Genomic DNA, 13,368 nt, shown 5'->3' on the forward strand with positions numbered 1-13,368 from the left:
CAAGTTGCAAAGGTTAAAATTTAGTAAATTCTCCTTTGCTCTCTTGAGTTTTTCTGAAATGGGTGAAATCCCTTATCTTCTTGGAGGGGTTTTGGTTTTTCTCTTGCTAAGAGCAGCCGACAGTTGATGGTCTCCCTGAGGCAGGAGATTTCTCAGGCTTTGCTGGCCAGCCCCCCCCCCACCCCCCGCCACCCCCAGCCTGGTCCTCTGATAGGGGTGATCCATCTGCCTTCAGGTGCTTACCCAGACCCCGTCTCAGCTCTTCTGATTGGCAGGTGGCCTCAGCATCCCTCCTTTTAGGGATCCCTGAACTGAAGGGCAGGTGTCTTTCCTCAAAGCTAGTCACACGTTTGGGCTTCCCAGGTGGCTCAGTGGTAAAGAGTCCACCTGCCAGTGCAAGAGATGCGAGAGATGCCAGTTTGATCCCTGGATCGGGAAGAACCCCTGGAGTAGGAAGTGGCAAGCCACTCTACTATTCTCACCTGGAGAATCCCATGGACAGAGGAGCCTGGCAGGCTACAGTCCATAGCATCACAAAAGAGATGGATTTGACTTGAGTGCACATGCAAATCATGTATGTATCTCCCTGCATTGATCATCAACTAAACAGGAAGGACGGTGTCTTATTCATCTATGGACTCTCAGATCCAAGGATTCTTGTTGAATGAATGAATGAGCAACTAGCTGTTGCTTTCCAGAGCAGCTCCAGAAACCTGGCTGCAGCAGCGGAGCTGAATTTCTCAATCCTGAAATGTAGGGCAGATGCTTTAATATTCACACCCTTGGGACAACTCAGCCATGCATTTGTCTTTAAAATTCCCAGAACCACTACTAGAAGCAATATTATATCATGTAGTGTACTGAAATTTACTCAGTCGTGTCCGACTCTTTGTGACCTCATGGACTATACAGTCCATGGAATTTTCCAGGCCAGAATACTGAAGTGGATAGCCTTCATGAATCCAAACTAAAATTAGAAAAAAAAAATTTTTTTTTCTAGTTTTAAATCCAGAAAAGCCTTTTAGAGAGGAGTCTGCCTTCACAGGAGCTTTGACTGGTCAGTAAGCATTATCAAGGTGAATTATATATTTATACATGTAATCAGGATGAGTCCATGAGCATGTGGACGCGCTCTTCACACACACTGCCTCCCTCTCTGACAGGCTCCCTCTGGGTGAACACAAGTAGGTATGTCCTAAACACCACTTGCCCCCATCTCCAGCTGATTTTACAGAACCTTCCAGTAGAGGGACTCCAAAGAGAACTCTGAGGCCCGGGGACAAAACCTGAGCGAGCCTGGTTGTATCGGGAGATCAAGGCCCAGGTGCCTTTGAGACTTGGCCACATCATCACCTCCCTCACCCTGTGTTCCTGTAGGGGAAAGCAGCCCCAGGGTGTGTGTGTAACCTGCCCCAGGTCACACAGCTACTTAATTGCCCAAATCATTATTGAAAACGAGGCCACTCTTGACTTGAGAGCTTAGATCCTTCCCTCAGGGCAGGTCTTCCCTGGAGACGTGATGGATGAACACAGACCTGGCCACCCAGGAGGAGGGCATAGGACACGGGGATGGCGCCGCACGCAGAGGTAACCCAAGCAGCCGTGTTCACGTGGCATATTCTCACCAGGCTTCTCTTAGTCCCAAACTCAACTGTTACACGAGGCTCAGAAGACGAGGGGAGACTCTAAATTTATTCCGTGAGTCACATTTACATTCTTCCCTAGAATGATTTTCTTAGGAGTCTTATTAAAACTTGGACGTCTCAGATAAGGGCCCATGAAAAAAAAAAATTTTTCCCCAAACATTTTTTCTGCTCTTTTCCTTTTTCAGCCCATGAAAAAGCTGTTTTTGCCATCTGAGTGCCTTCTGTTGTTTATGGAACAAACTACAATGCTAAAGAACAATTTGGCCCTGTTCAGTTTCTTTTAATGAGAAAAATATGAGGCTATAAAATTTTTTTTATAGGAATAAAGGCTATTAGAAAGAGAGGGGGGTCATATTGATACCTGCAACTAAGCTGATCGAAAAACAAAAACAAAACCACTTCCAAGAGGCGCAGGGGTTCAGCTTGGTTTTGTAGAAGCCTTCTGTCTGTCTGTAGCATTCCATTCTTAGATGCGTTAGGGAATATTTTCTATGTAAAATTCACCTTTAAAAAATGAAAAGTGCACATCTTGGTAATACAACCGCGTGTCCCACAGAGCTACATTTTGGTCCCTCCAGATCCAGCCAAGTAGTGGAGATGTTTTCCTAAAATATTTTTTTGTTATATTTTTCCAGTGTTACAAAATGTTAGTGTTCTGTGGCTATTATCCGTATTGTTAGAAAAGGATTGTATCTACATCAGCCACCGATTCAAACAGACATGTTTCTGTCACAGCGCCTTGGAGATCACAGATCTGCTCAGCCCTGTGGGTAACTGCTTCGGGCTTTGATCCTTTCTCCCTTTCTCTGTCTCCAAAAATAGATATTGAGCGTGTGCTCTGAGCTAGGTGTGGGGGATGAACTGCACAGGTGATTTGCTCTCTGCCCTTAAAGAGCCGACAGTGAACCTGAGGATACAGATGAAGAAAGGATGGCTTGCCAGCACTCAAGCGGCACACGCTAAGAGCGCTTGTTGCAGGCCCAGAAGGGCTTGGGGGTATTGCTCTCAAGTTTCCCAAAGAAGGTCTGCTGAAGCCCCTAGCTCAGCGATAACTAAGAAGAGGCAACTCTGGGGAGCGGTGAGACCATGTTCCATTCTGGGGCCTATGGGTTCCTTAGAACTTGAGTAATTTTCTCAGCATCTCGTCCTGAGCAGAGTCCATGGTCAGGACGTAAACTGGGTTTGTTAACCACTGGACTCTGCTTCTTCATGGCCATCTTTGAGGGGATCAGTCCTGGGGGATCCAGCAGCAACCTTTGGCCAAGCCAGACTTGGTAAACAGTGGCAGCGGTGAGGAGAGTGGGCCGTGTGTCAGGGTGCGTGTGGCTGTGGGCGCTGGGTGGGTGAAAGGTCTCTTCCATCCGAGGATATTTGGAGAGTGTGGTTTGGGACCCAAAGAGGGGTGAAAATTCACCTCCCTCTTCCTCTTTCTCTTCCGCCTATTCTTTTTTTTCCTTTCTTGAGATCTGAAAGTTGGCCAGACCCAATCAATTCCAACTGAGGCAAGGTTTTCAGCCTTTGAATGTATCCTGATGACTTTATTAACCACGGGGCAAGAATGGGGGTGATTTGCGGTGGCGTTTCTGGCGCCCTAAGACTCCAGGCAAAGCAGAACAGGAGCCACAGGTTGCCTTTGGCAGCCTCACCCCTCCCCTCCTGCACTCCATCACCCCGGTAACCCACTGCCCTCCCTTCGCCTTAGAGTTCTTCAGAGGCCTCCACCCCCAGCCCTTCCAAAAGTCTCCTCCCTTTGGCCCACCTCAATCAAAACTCTCTTTCCCTGAGCCCTCAATTAATTAGATCTGATTATCTAATTAAACTAATTCACACAGAGGTATGAATGAGGCTTAACCCTCCTGGGGGCATTTGCATTTTAAAAGAAGAGCTTCTTAACCCAAATGCCTCTGACAATTAGTGGAAGACATGGGGAGATATTTGGGAGGCTTGGGGTTGTCCTGGGCTCCCTGCTTTCTGGGCCCTCGGTGTCCTGGGTTAACTCAGGATTCCCTCCACCAAGGAGTTCAAAGATTGGGAGGCAGGATTTCATACACCCACCCTGTGTGTACCACCCTCTCTGCCTTTGACAGGTGGTGAAGTTTAAAAAAATATCATCACTCAAGAAGAGGGTTTCTACTAATACTAAAAAGCTTCAGTCCTGGTTGTGAAGTGCTTTCTTTTCTTAGGACCAACCTTTGACTCCTGAAGCAGAGAAGGTCTAAGGATGTTGTTGTTCAGTGACCAAGTCGTGTCCAATTCTTCTAGACCCCATGGACGGCAGCACGCCAGGTTTCCTTGTCCTCCACCATCTCACAGAGTTTGCTCAAGCTCATGTCCATTGACTCAGTGATGCCATCCAACCACCTCATCCTCTGTCATCCCCTTCTCCTCCCACCTTCAATCTTTCCCAGCATCGGGGTCTTTTCCAGTGAGTCAGTTCTTTGCATCAGCTAGCCAAAGTATTGGAGCTTCAGCTTCAGCATCAGTCCTTCCAATGAATATTCAGGGTTGATTTCCTTTAGGATTGACTGGTTTGATCTTCTTGTAGTCCAAGGGACTCTCAAGAGTCTTCTCCAACACCACAGTTCGAAAGGTCTAAGGATTTCTAGAGGCAAAATAAGATTTCTAGACAGCACCGCCCCACCCCACCCCCAACCACACACACATGCGCAGCAGCCACTGTGGTCATCCTGAAACAGTCAAAACCAGTTCACTCTGATATTTTTACCCTAATTTTAAATCCAGGAACAGATTCTGCTTTCTCAAATGGGAGAGAGAGAAGCATATGTGTTCCAGCTCTGAATTGACATGATGAGGCTGAAGTTGACTGGAACAGAAGGGACTCTGGGTTAGAAGCAACTTTGAAAGTCCTTCTCTGTAAAGAGATATAAAGGCCATTTTGTTTTCTAATGCCCTCGAGCTTAAATGACATAGTGCATTCCAGCAATATCCAAATTACAAAAATGCTCTGGGATCCCAACCCCAAAGCCATATGACTGACCACTGGCCTTCTTTGTCCAGAACTGCCAAATGCTGTGATCACTTCCCAGAAAACATTGGATTCCCATGTATAGACGCAACCTTAAAATGTATGTATGGCCTGGTCTTTTTTTTGAAGATACGACTCAGCATTCCTGAAAATAAGAATATGGACAAACATAATTTATATGCCTATTATTGATCATTTTGCTCCAGATCTCTTCTTGAGGCAACACTTAGTTTTGCTGTCATTTTCCTATGCTTCTTCATACTTTTGCCTCTTTTCTTATTTTTGAATGTATTTAAAGGTCTCATGGGGCTTCCCTGGTGGCTCAATGGTAAAGAATCTGTCTGCCAATTCAGGAGACTTGGGTTCCATCCCTGGGTTGGGAAGATCCCCTGGAGGAGGAAATGGCAACCTGCTCCAGTATTCTTGTCTGGGAAATCCTACAGACAAAGGAGCCTGGGAGGCTATAGTCCATGGGGTTGCAAAAGAATTGAGCACAACTAACCAACAACCGTAGAAGTTCCCATAATTTTAACAGGTTGAGGTGAGTTGGGAGCAGGGGCTACAGTGTGATATTGTTAGCCAAGAATTGGCATTTTCATTCTGTATTGAGCAATGGAGTAACAGGATTATTCTCATGTGAGTGCCAACTGATTTTGCATACATTCCTGTAATATTTCAATTAATTAAATTTCCTGGAATGATAATGAAAAATGCTGTTTTTTTTTTTTTTTACTGATGATATGAAAAATAGTGTTGGATTCACTCAGGAATGCATGTGGAGACAGTGGAGGGTGTCCTTTCCTGGCTCTTATTGTAACTTATTGTAACTCTGGCTGCAAAAACAGCCCTATTAATATAGTAAGGCTTCAAAAATCAGAGCTTACGTGCAAGAGCAAACAAACACAAATAATACAATGGGAAGCAGTAAAAAATGTGATTAAACCTCTCATCCGATTATTTTTCATTTCTCATACTATTCGAGTTTTCATCTTTATGTTTTGCTTCGTGGAAGGAATAAGTGTGACATCTGGGCAAGGCATTCACATGGGAGGACAAAACTGTTGTTTTCCTGTGGATAGTTTAGCTGTCAGGGCCTGAAAATTAAAGTGGGAGAACTGACCAGCTAGGAAATACTAAATAGAGCTATATGTCTTAAGTGATTTGGGTTCATGCCTACATACAATATATTTTTTAATTATTATGGAATTATCGCTAGCCTATTATATTTTATTTCACCCCCAATATTTGTTTACTGTTAAATACATGACGGCTCTTTTTTAATTTTATTTTGACATGTAGTTGGTATACAATGTTGTGTTAGTTTCAGGCGTATAGCGAAGTGATTCAGTTGTACATATATATATTCTTTTTCAGATTCTTTTCCATTATAGATTATTACAAGATACTGAATATCTTTCTCTGTGCTGTATAGTATGTTCTTGTTGTTTATCTGTTATCTATATAGTGATGTGTATCTGTTAGCCCCAAACACCTAATTTATCCCCCTCTCTCCCTCTCCCCTTTGGTAGCCATAAATCTCTGATCTCTGTCTGTGAATCTGTTTCTATTTTATAGATAAGTTCTCTGGTGTCATATTTTAGATCCCACATATAAATGGGACAATATGGTGCTTGTCTTTCTCTACCTTCTCTTTATGGTCATTTCTAAATCCATCCATGTTGCTGCGAATGGCATTGTTTTGTTCTTTTTTATGACTGAGCAATATTCCATAGTATTTGTATGCCACATATTCTTCATTCATCTTTAATGGACATTTAGGTTGTGTCCATGCATGCTAGCTCTTTTAGAGGGTGGAATCAAAGTTGACTTTTCTTGATAAAGATGCAAATAAATCATTGGAGAAAGAAATGGCAACCCACTCTAATATTCTTGCCTGGAAAACTTCGTGGACAGAGGAGCCTGACAGGCTACAGTCCATGGAGTTGCAAAAGAGTCGGACATGACTGAGCAGGCACACAAATCATTAAGGGATTATTTTTTTCCAATTGTACTTAAAGCCTACAGGTTATTTTGGTTTATGTGCAAGCTATATAACGTGCAAGGAATTTCTGAGGCACAGATGTTTGTAGTCAGAGCGATCTTTCATCTATTAGATTTGCTGAATGCTCAGTGTCTGTAAGGAGTGCGTTTCAGAGGAGAAGGAGACACAGCATTTCTGAATTACATAATTTACCATTCACGTCCACACCTCCTGTTCTGGATCACTTCATGTCCTTGGCACAGCTGGGCACCCAAGGAGTCTACATATATAAATTTCTGCCTTTGATGATGATGCTTTACTCAGTCTGTACCAAAATTATTTCTTAAAAACATTATGGGATAAAGACAAAAGATCTCATTTTTCAGACAGACATTGCTTGTGCTAATTTGCTCTTAATTTCTTATGCAGTATTTCTTTGTTTCAGTTCAGTCACTCAGCCGTGTCCAACTCTTTGCCACCCCATGGACTGCAGCACGCTAGGACTCCCTGTCCATCACCAACTCCCAGAGCTTGTTCAAACTCATGTCCATTGAGTCAGTGATGCCATCCAACCATCTCATCCTCTGTCGTCCCCTTCTCCTCCTGTCTTCAATCTTTCCCAGCATCAGGGTCTTTTCAAATGAGTCAGTTCTTCACATCAGGTAGCCAAAGTATTGGAGCTTTAGCTTCAATGTCAGTCCTTCCAATGAAAATTCAGGATTGGTTTGCTTTAGGATGGACTGGTTTGATCTTCTTGCAGTCCAAGGGACTCTCAAGAGTCTTCTCCAACACCACAGTTCAAAAGCATCAATTCTTCGGTGCTCAGCTTTCTTTATAGTCCAACTCTCACATCCATACATGACTACTGGAAAAACCATAGCTTGTTTTTTTCCAGTTTTTTCCAGAAAAACCATAGCTTTGACTAGACGGACCTTTGTCACCAAAGTAATATCTCAGCTGTTCACCTCTTTATGAGGCATAAATAAGATGATGTATGGAGCGCTCATAACATCAGGCATGACAGGTGGTGACAGTCCATACATTCTAGATTCCTTTTTATTCTCCTCTCTCCTGGTGAAAAATTCAAATTTAGAGGATCCATATTCTTCCCTGGGCTTCCCTGGTGACTCAGATGGTAAAAAATCTGCCTATAATATAATAAAATATTATATAAAGTATAATAATATAAAATGCAGGAGATATTATATAAATTATGTGTGATATATGTATATGCCATATATATATATGTTCAAAAAAGTGCAGGAGACCTGGGTTCTATCCCTGGGTGTAGCAGGGAATGGCAGCCCACTCCAGTATTCTTGCCTGGAGAATTCTATGGACAGAGAAGCCTGTTGGGCTACAGTCCATGGGGTCGCAAAGAGTAGGACATGACTGAGTGGCTAACACTTTATTTCTCCTGATGAGAAGCTCAAATTTAGAGAATCCACATAGAGCAGAAACCAAAAAGCACATCATGTTTATCAAAGATGGGCTATTAGTTTGTTGGCATAACTCTTTGTCGAACTGTGTAGCATTGCCATCCTTACACATCAAAAAGCAATAGAATATTGGCAGTTTCCTGTGATTTGACCCAATCCTGAAACACAGAATTTACACAACCATTCAAGTCATACAGATCATATAGATAAATTCTTTTTCTGAACTGTCTTAATCTTTGAAGTAAAGGTGCTGCTTTTACATGAACGGATTATTTTATTTCTGTACTTCCTTTCCACAATACAGAATAAAAATAGTAGCTCAACATCCTACGGTTTCTGAACTCTTCTTCATTACCTCTTCCATGAAAAGACCCAAAGCCTCCCTCGTCTTCAGTGTCCCAGCCCCACTAGTCTGCTTTGGCTTCCGTATAGCAGCCTGTGAACTCCCAAGACTGCATATTGACCTTCTCCAACAATAGCTCCTTGTAGTGTTAAAGTTCTCTATTTGCATCATTTAGGTTCTTTTAGGCAGCAAATTCAGATAGGGCCAGATTGCCTCATTAATTGTGGCTTGTTATGTGATGCCAGGGAGTAAAGAAAACCAGAGGACAGCCAGGCCTCGGAGAAAGCTGGGAGGTCCTTTGTGCATTTCCCGGATACCCTGAAGGCATTACTTACCTATCCGGGCCTGGGACTCAGGACCAGTTTAACACCCTCCTTCCGCACCTACAGCCCCTTCCTTCTCACAGTGAAGGGCTCTCGGGCCTTCTCTCTGTCTGCGGCCCATGCTGCTGGCGCATGGGGCTGGTGTGACAGCTTTGCCCTGGGCCCCTAGATCACTCAGCTTTCTTCGGGGGAGCACCTCCTCTGTGCCTCTCAGGTTAAACATCACCTCCATCCAAGGGGATTGACCACCCCCCCTCTGCCACACACACTCAGCTCATTCTTCTCCATCTCAGCAACCTGATGTCTTCATAGCACCCACTGAAATCTGCAATTGTTATTGGCTTGTTTATTTGTCTTTGTCCCCCACGGAACTAAAAGCTCCGTGAGGACCAGGTATCTGCGCCCTCCCATCATAGCCCTGGTACCCAGCACAGTGCTAGTCCTTGAAACATCGTTGTTGAATGAGTAAATACATGAAGCAGCAGGAAACTCTTCAGAAGCGCTGTGACAGGCTTCCGCCCAGTGGGTTCCGTCTTCACGTGCAGACACTGGGACTCAGTGCCTCTCGCTCGTTTTGTGAGATCGCGTTTCGTGATGTTGAGGCACTTCTGTCCATGAAGCTAGGATGTGTGCTGTCACAGAGCTTTGGCTGCTGTCGGAAGGAAGTTGATAGGACAGAGGAATAAAACTCTCTGTGAAACAGGACATGAAGATGGGCCTCAGAGAGAGAGGTTTAAAGATTGTTCGGGAAAGTGTTGTCTTAGAATTAAATCTCAAGGGGGAAAGATGTGTGTGAATCAAAGAATTGAAAGGGAGAAATATTCAAGTGAAGAGTGGAAAAAATAAGCCCCAGTGATTGAAGCACATCAAAGAAAAAGATGGTGGAGTGGCCAACTGCAGGGTAGACTTTTGGAGTTTGAGAAGTGAAGCTGGGAATGGTTGGAAAACCCTGGCCAGTGATTATTCAGGACTAAAGGACAACAGGGCATTAGTAACCCCAGATTATCTAATAATCTGTGCAGATTTTCCACTAAACTAGTTTCTCCTCCTTAGTAACAACCACTTGGTTGAAAAATGAAAATGATTAAAGCAGGGTCATTTGAATATCTCTTTGTAAGACTAGATTTGAAACTCAAAAGCATCTCCTTTATCAACTCCTAAAATGCTGACAAACAGTTTTGCCTCTTTCAACTTCATGAAATCAATGTAGAACTAAGGAGGGGTGGGGAAGAAGAGGAAGCCTGGGTTATTCTGATTGAAGTGCTTGGGTTTGTAATTATTTTAAAGTATGAGATAAGGAGACAAAAAATGTTTTAAGAGAAAAATGGATGATGACACATAAGGCTGCTTATCTTTGCTCACGTTACAAGGAAGGTTGACATTTTACTGTGTCTCAAGGTCATGGAAATTAGGAAGGAGCACTCTGAGAAATCTCTAAATTATAGATCTTTGAGTTAGCAGGAACCTCGGGATAATTTCAACCAACCCTTTACTTCCAGAAAGGAAAAGATGTTATTATCCCCTATTTTAGGGAAGAGACGAGGAAATTAAAGTTACCTGCTGAGGTCACATGGCTGAGAAATGACTGATGACTGAGGATGCAAAGAGGACTGGAGTGCAGGTGGGCTGTGGAGAGGCAGACTGCAGCGTGCCGTCGGGGTGTGTCTCCCCCACACCACCAGCAGCGTGATTCTCCCCCATGTAGGTGTGGACCCAGGAGCAGATTGCTGTATTCAAGTGGGCCCTGGACCATTGCTTATCATAATAGTTTCTTTCCTTTCTGAAAGAAGGGAGGAAAGAAAAAGAAGTGGGGGAAGGATGGAGGGATGGAGACAGGAGAGGCGGGGTGGGAGGAGAAACCTCTACTAAAAGAAAGTGTCCATTGACTCTAGGCCCATGTGGTTGAAGAGTGGAGAGAAGTTACCTTGACTGGATCTTTCCTGTAGTTTGAATTATGGTATCTGATGCCCCACGTTTGAACAAATAAAGATAATAAATGTTGGATCTTTATTACCAGGTAATGGCTGGGACAGTAAAATTGTACACCTTGAAAATTTTAATATGGACAGTGATGTGCACACATAGTGAAGGCTAGAACCTACCTTTGGTCTTGAAGAAGGGGGGTGAGGACCAACTCTCCCGTCTTGCATTTGCTGTATGCACATAGGTAAATTATATCACTAATTTTATAGCTTTGTAATCAGGCATGGGGCCATATGTACACCTACCCAAAGGAATCCTGATCTTTCATTTTATGTCATCTTTATCTATGACAGAATTCTTTGCATATGAAAAGAATTCTTCAGCTGACTTGTTGTATTTGCCATCTTGAATTCTAGAGCTTCCCTTCTGGAAAGCTGAAGTTTCTCTGTGATCCACAGGCTCTCCCCAGACTTCTGCAACACAGTGAAATTCTTAAAAAGGATAGAAACATGACAACAGACTCTCCCTTTCTAAAACAATTCAATTTAATGGTGGATCCCCAAACAATTGACTCCTGTTTGTACTGAGACGACCTGTGTTCGCTCTTAGTCCGGCATTTCTAGCCCAGTTTTGTTTCCCAGAGAAAAGAAGTATTCCCTTTATTAGTTCTGTGTTGCTTTTGAAGTTATAAAGGTACCCCTGATGAAGAAAAAGAAAACAGACATCTGAAAGAAAAATGAAGAGGACAGCATCCTGTGCATATTAAACCACAGGGGCGAGGATGATTAATCGGCCACGTGCTCGTTTCCTGTCACTGTTTCTCATGTTTCTAAGGTTCCTCACTTTGACAGGAACGTCTCCATCAGGTGGGGCTGAGTCACGTGTAGCTAAGGCATATACCACTCCCTGTGGGTCCTCCAACTTTCTCTCTTCCTTTTTGTAGAATTGCAACCAAGCTAGGAATTTGTCCGGGCTTTGTCTGTATGAAATGGCTTTCATTTTAAACATAATATCTATTTTAAAAAGACGCTTCGAATCTATTGCTTATGATATCTCTAGCCATCCTTTCCCCCGATGCAGCACCAAGTACTGTTCTGACAGGCTGCATGACGAGATTTAGAAGGGAGGCTGAAGTTAATTGAGGTTAGCAAGAAAAATATTACTGTCAATTTCAGATTTTTTTTTCTTTAATTATTTTTAACTCATGAATAATCAATGAAATGAAAAAGAAATGTACATTTAAGAGCATCTTGAAAATCCCCACTTTTGGAAGCATCAGAGGAGTGTCATCCTTGTGACACTCTATGATAGGACATCCCACTAGCTTTTGGAAGATGCAATAGTTTTTTTTTTTTTTTTTTTTTGGTAAAGATGCTTTTTTTGAAGTGACAGAATGATACACTGGGAAGAGAAATTTGAGCAGATACAGCCATAAAATGCAATTTGCCTTTTTCAGTGACAATCTGACTGCGCGGAGCATCTGGAGTAAGCGTAGCAAACAGCTCTAAAGGCTGGGTGGTGTTGGGTCTATACTGAGAAAGATAAACAGCCAGAAGGTAAGCTCTGCATCACTGTGTAAGCTTCAAAATCAGTGGGTTTCCATGAGGCACAATAATGGACCTGCTGGGCTTCCATAGACATGGGAAAGAGGGGGTTTTGTCAACATTGCTCTCCAACTCTCTTAGACTGCCTAGACCATTGAATTACTTTTACTGGAAAAAAAAATCTTTTTCTTATTTTGCCCAAAATTCAGCAAAGAAGAATATCCATTAAAAAGTTCTTCCACAGGCTATTTGCCTTGCACTTTTCTCAAGTTCATGCCTTGCCCCCCCCCCCCATCTTGGCATGTGTGGTTTGAATACTCTTTCCTTTGTAACATGAGAGGTAGCATTTTAGTTTCGTGTTGAGGCCTGTGGATGGGGGCTGTTGTGTTAAAAATGTTTCTGTGATCCGGACATGAGAGTGGTCGCTCCCCGTGGGTCACTCTTTGTAGGGTCACTCATGCAGCCCCATGTTTATTCACCAAACGTTTATGGGACACCTGTCACCGTTAGAGTGGCAGTTCTTCTGAGTTTTCTGAGAGCTAACAATGTAACTGTTTTTAAAAGTAAGATACGTAGGACAGGATGCTTGATCTTCTGTGACCCCCACTCTCCCTTTTATCTCTGCACTGTTCTCCCATTAACAAGGCTGGATGTCTTTTCCTTAAAAAGTTAAATGGGAAACTCATTAATTAAGTTTGGTTCAAAGCAGTGGTTAAAGAAGCTCTGAAACTTGAAGCCAAGAAACTGGTGCTGAAAACAATATTTAAAGAGCGTGTGATAAATGTGCACTTTATCTAATTCTAAAATGGAAGGCTAGCCATGGCTTTCTTAAGATTCAGATGGGGAGCTGTTCATCGGACAAGTCATTTTCCTTGAGAGTGCTGCATTTGGAAGCATCCTTTCTAGTTTCTATGTGAGAAGACAGACTTGTATCATTTAAGACCTGAGCTCCCAGGTCTGAGGACCTGAAATATCCATGTATTGAGAGTCATCACTTTGACTAATGGAGGATCCCGAGCACATATCACTGTAAGCACCTCTTCACACTGTGTCATTTTTCCAGCTCAGTTGATTTTTGATATATCTCACTTTATCAGTCATTGAGGTGGAAATTTCATCACTCTTCTATGCTTTTTGAGTTTTTCTTAGTGTTTGTTTGTAATAGGTTTTATGGGTGATTAGT

The sequence above is a fragment of the Muntiacus reevesi genome, chromosome 10 (genome assembly GCF_963930625.1).
Source record: "Muntiacus reevesi chromosome 10, mMunRee1.1, whole genome shotgun sequence".
NCBI classification, from domain to species: domain Eukaryota; kingdom Metazoa; phylum Chordata; class Mammalia; order Artiodactyla; family Cervidae; genus Muntiacus; species Muntiacus reevesi.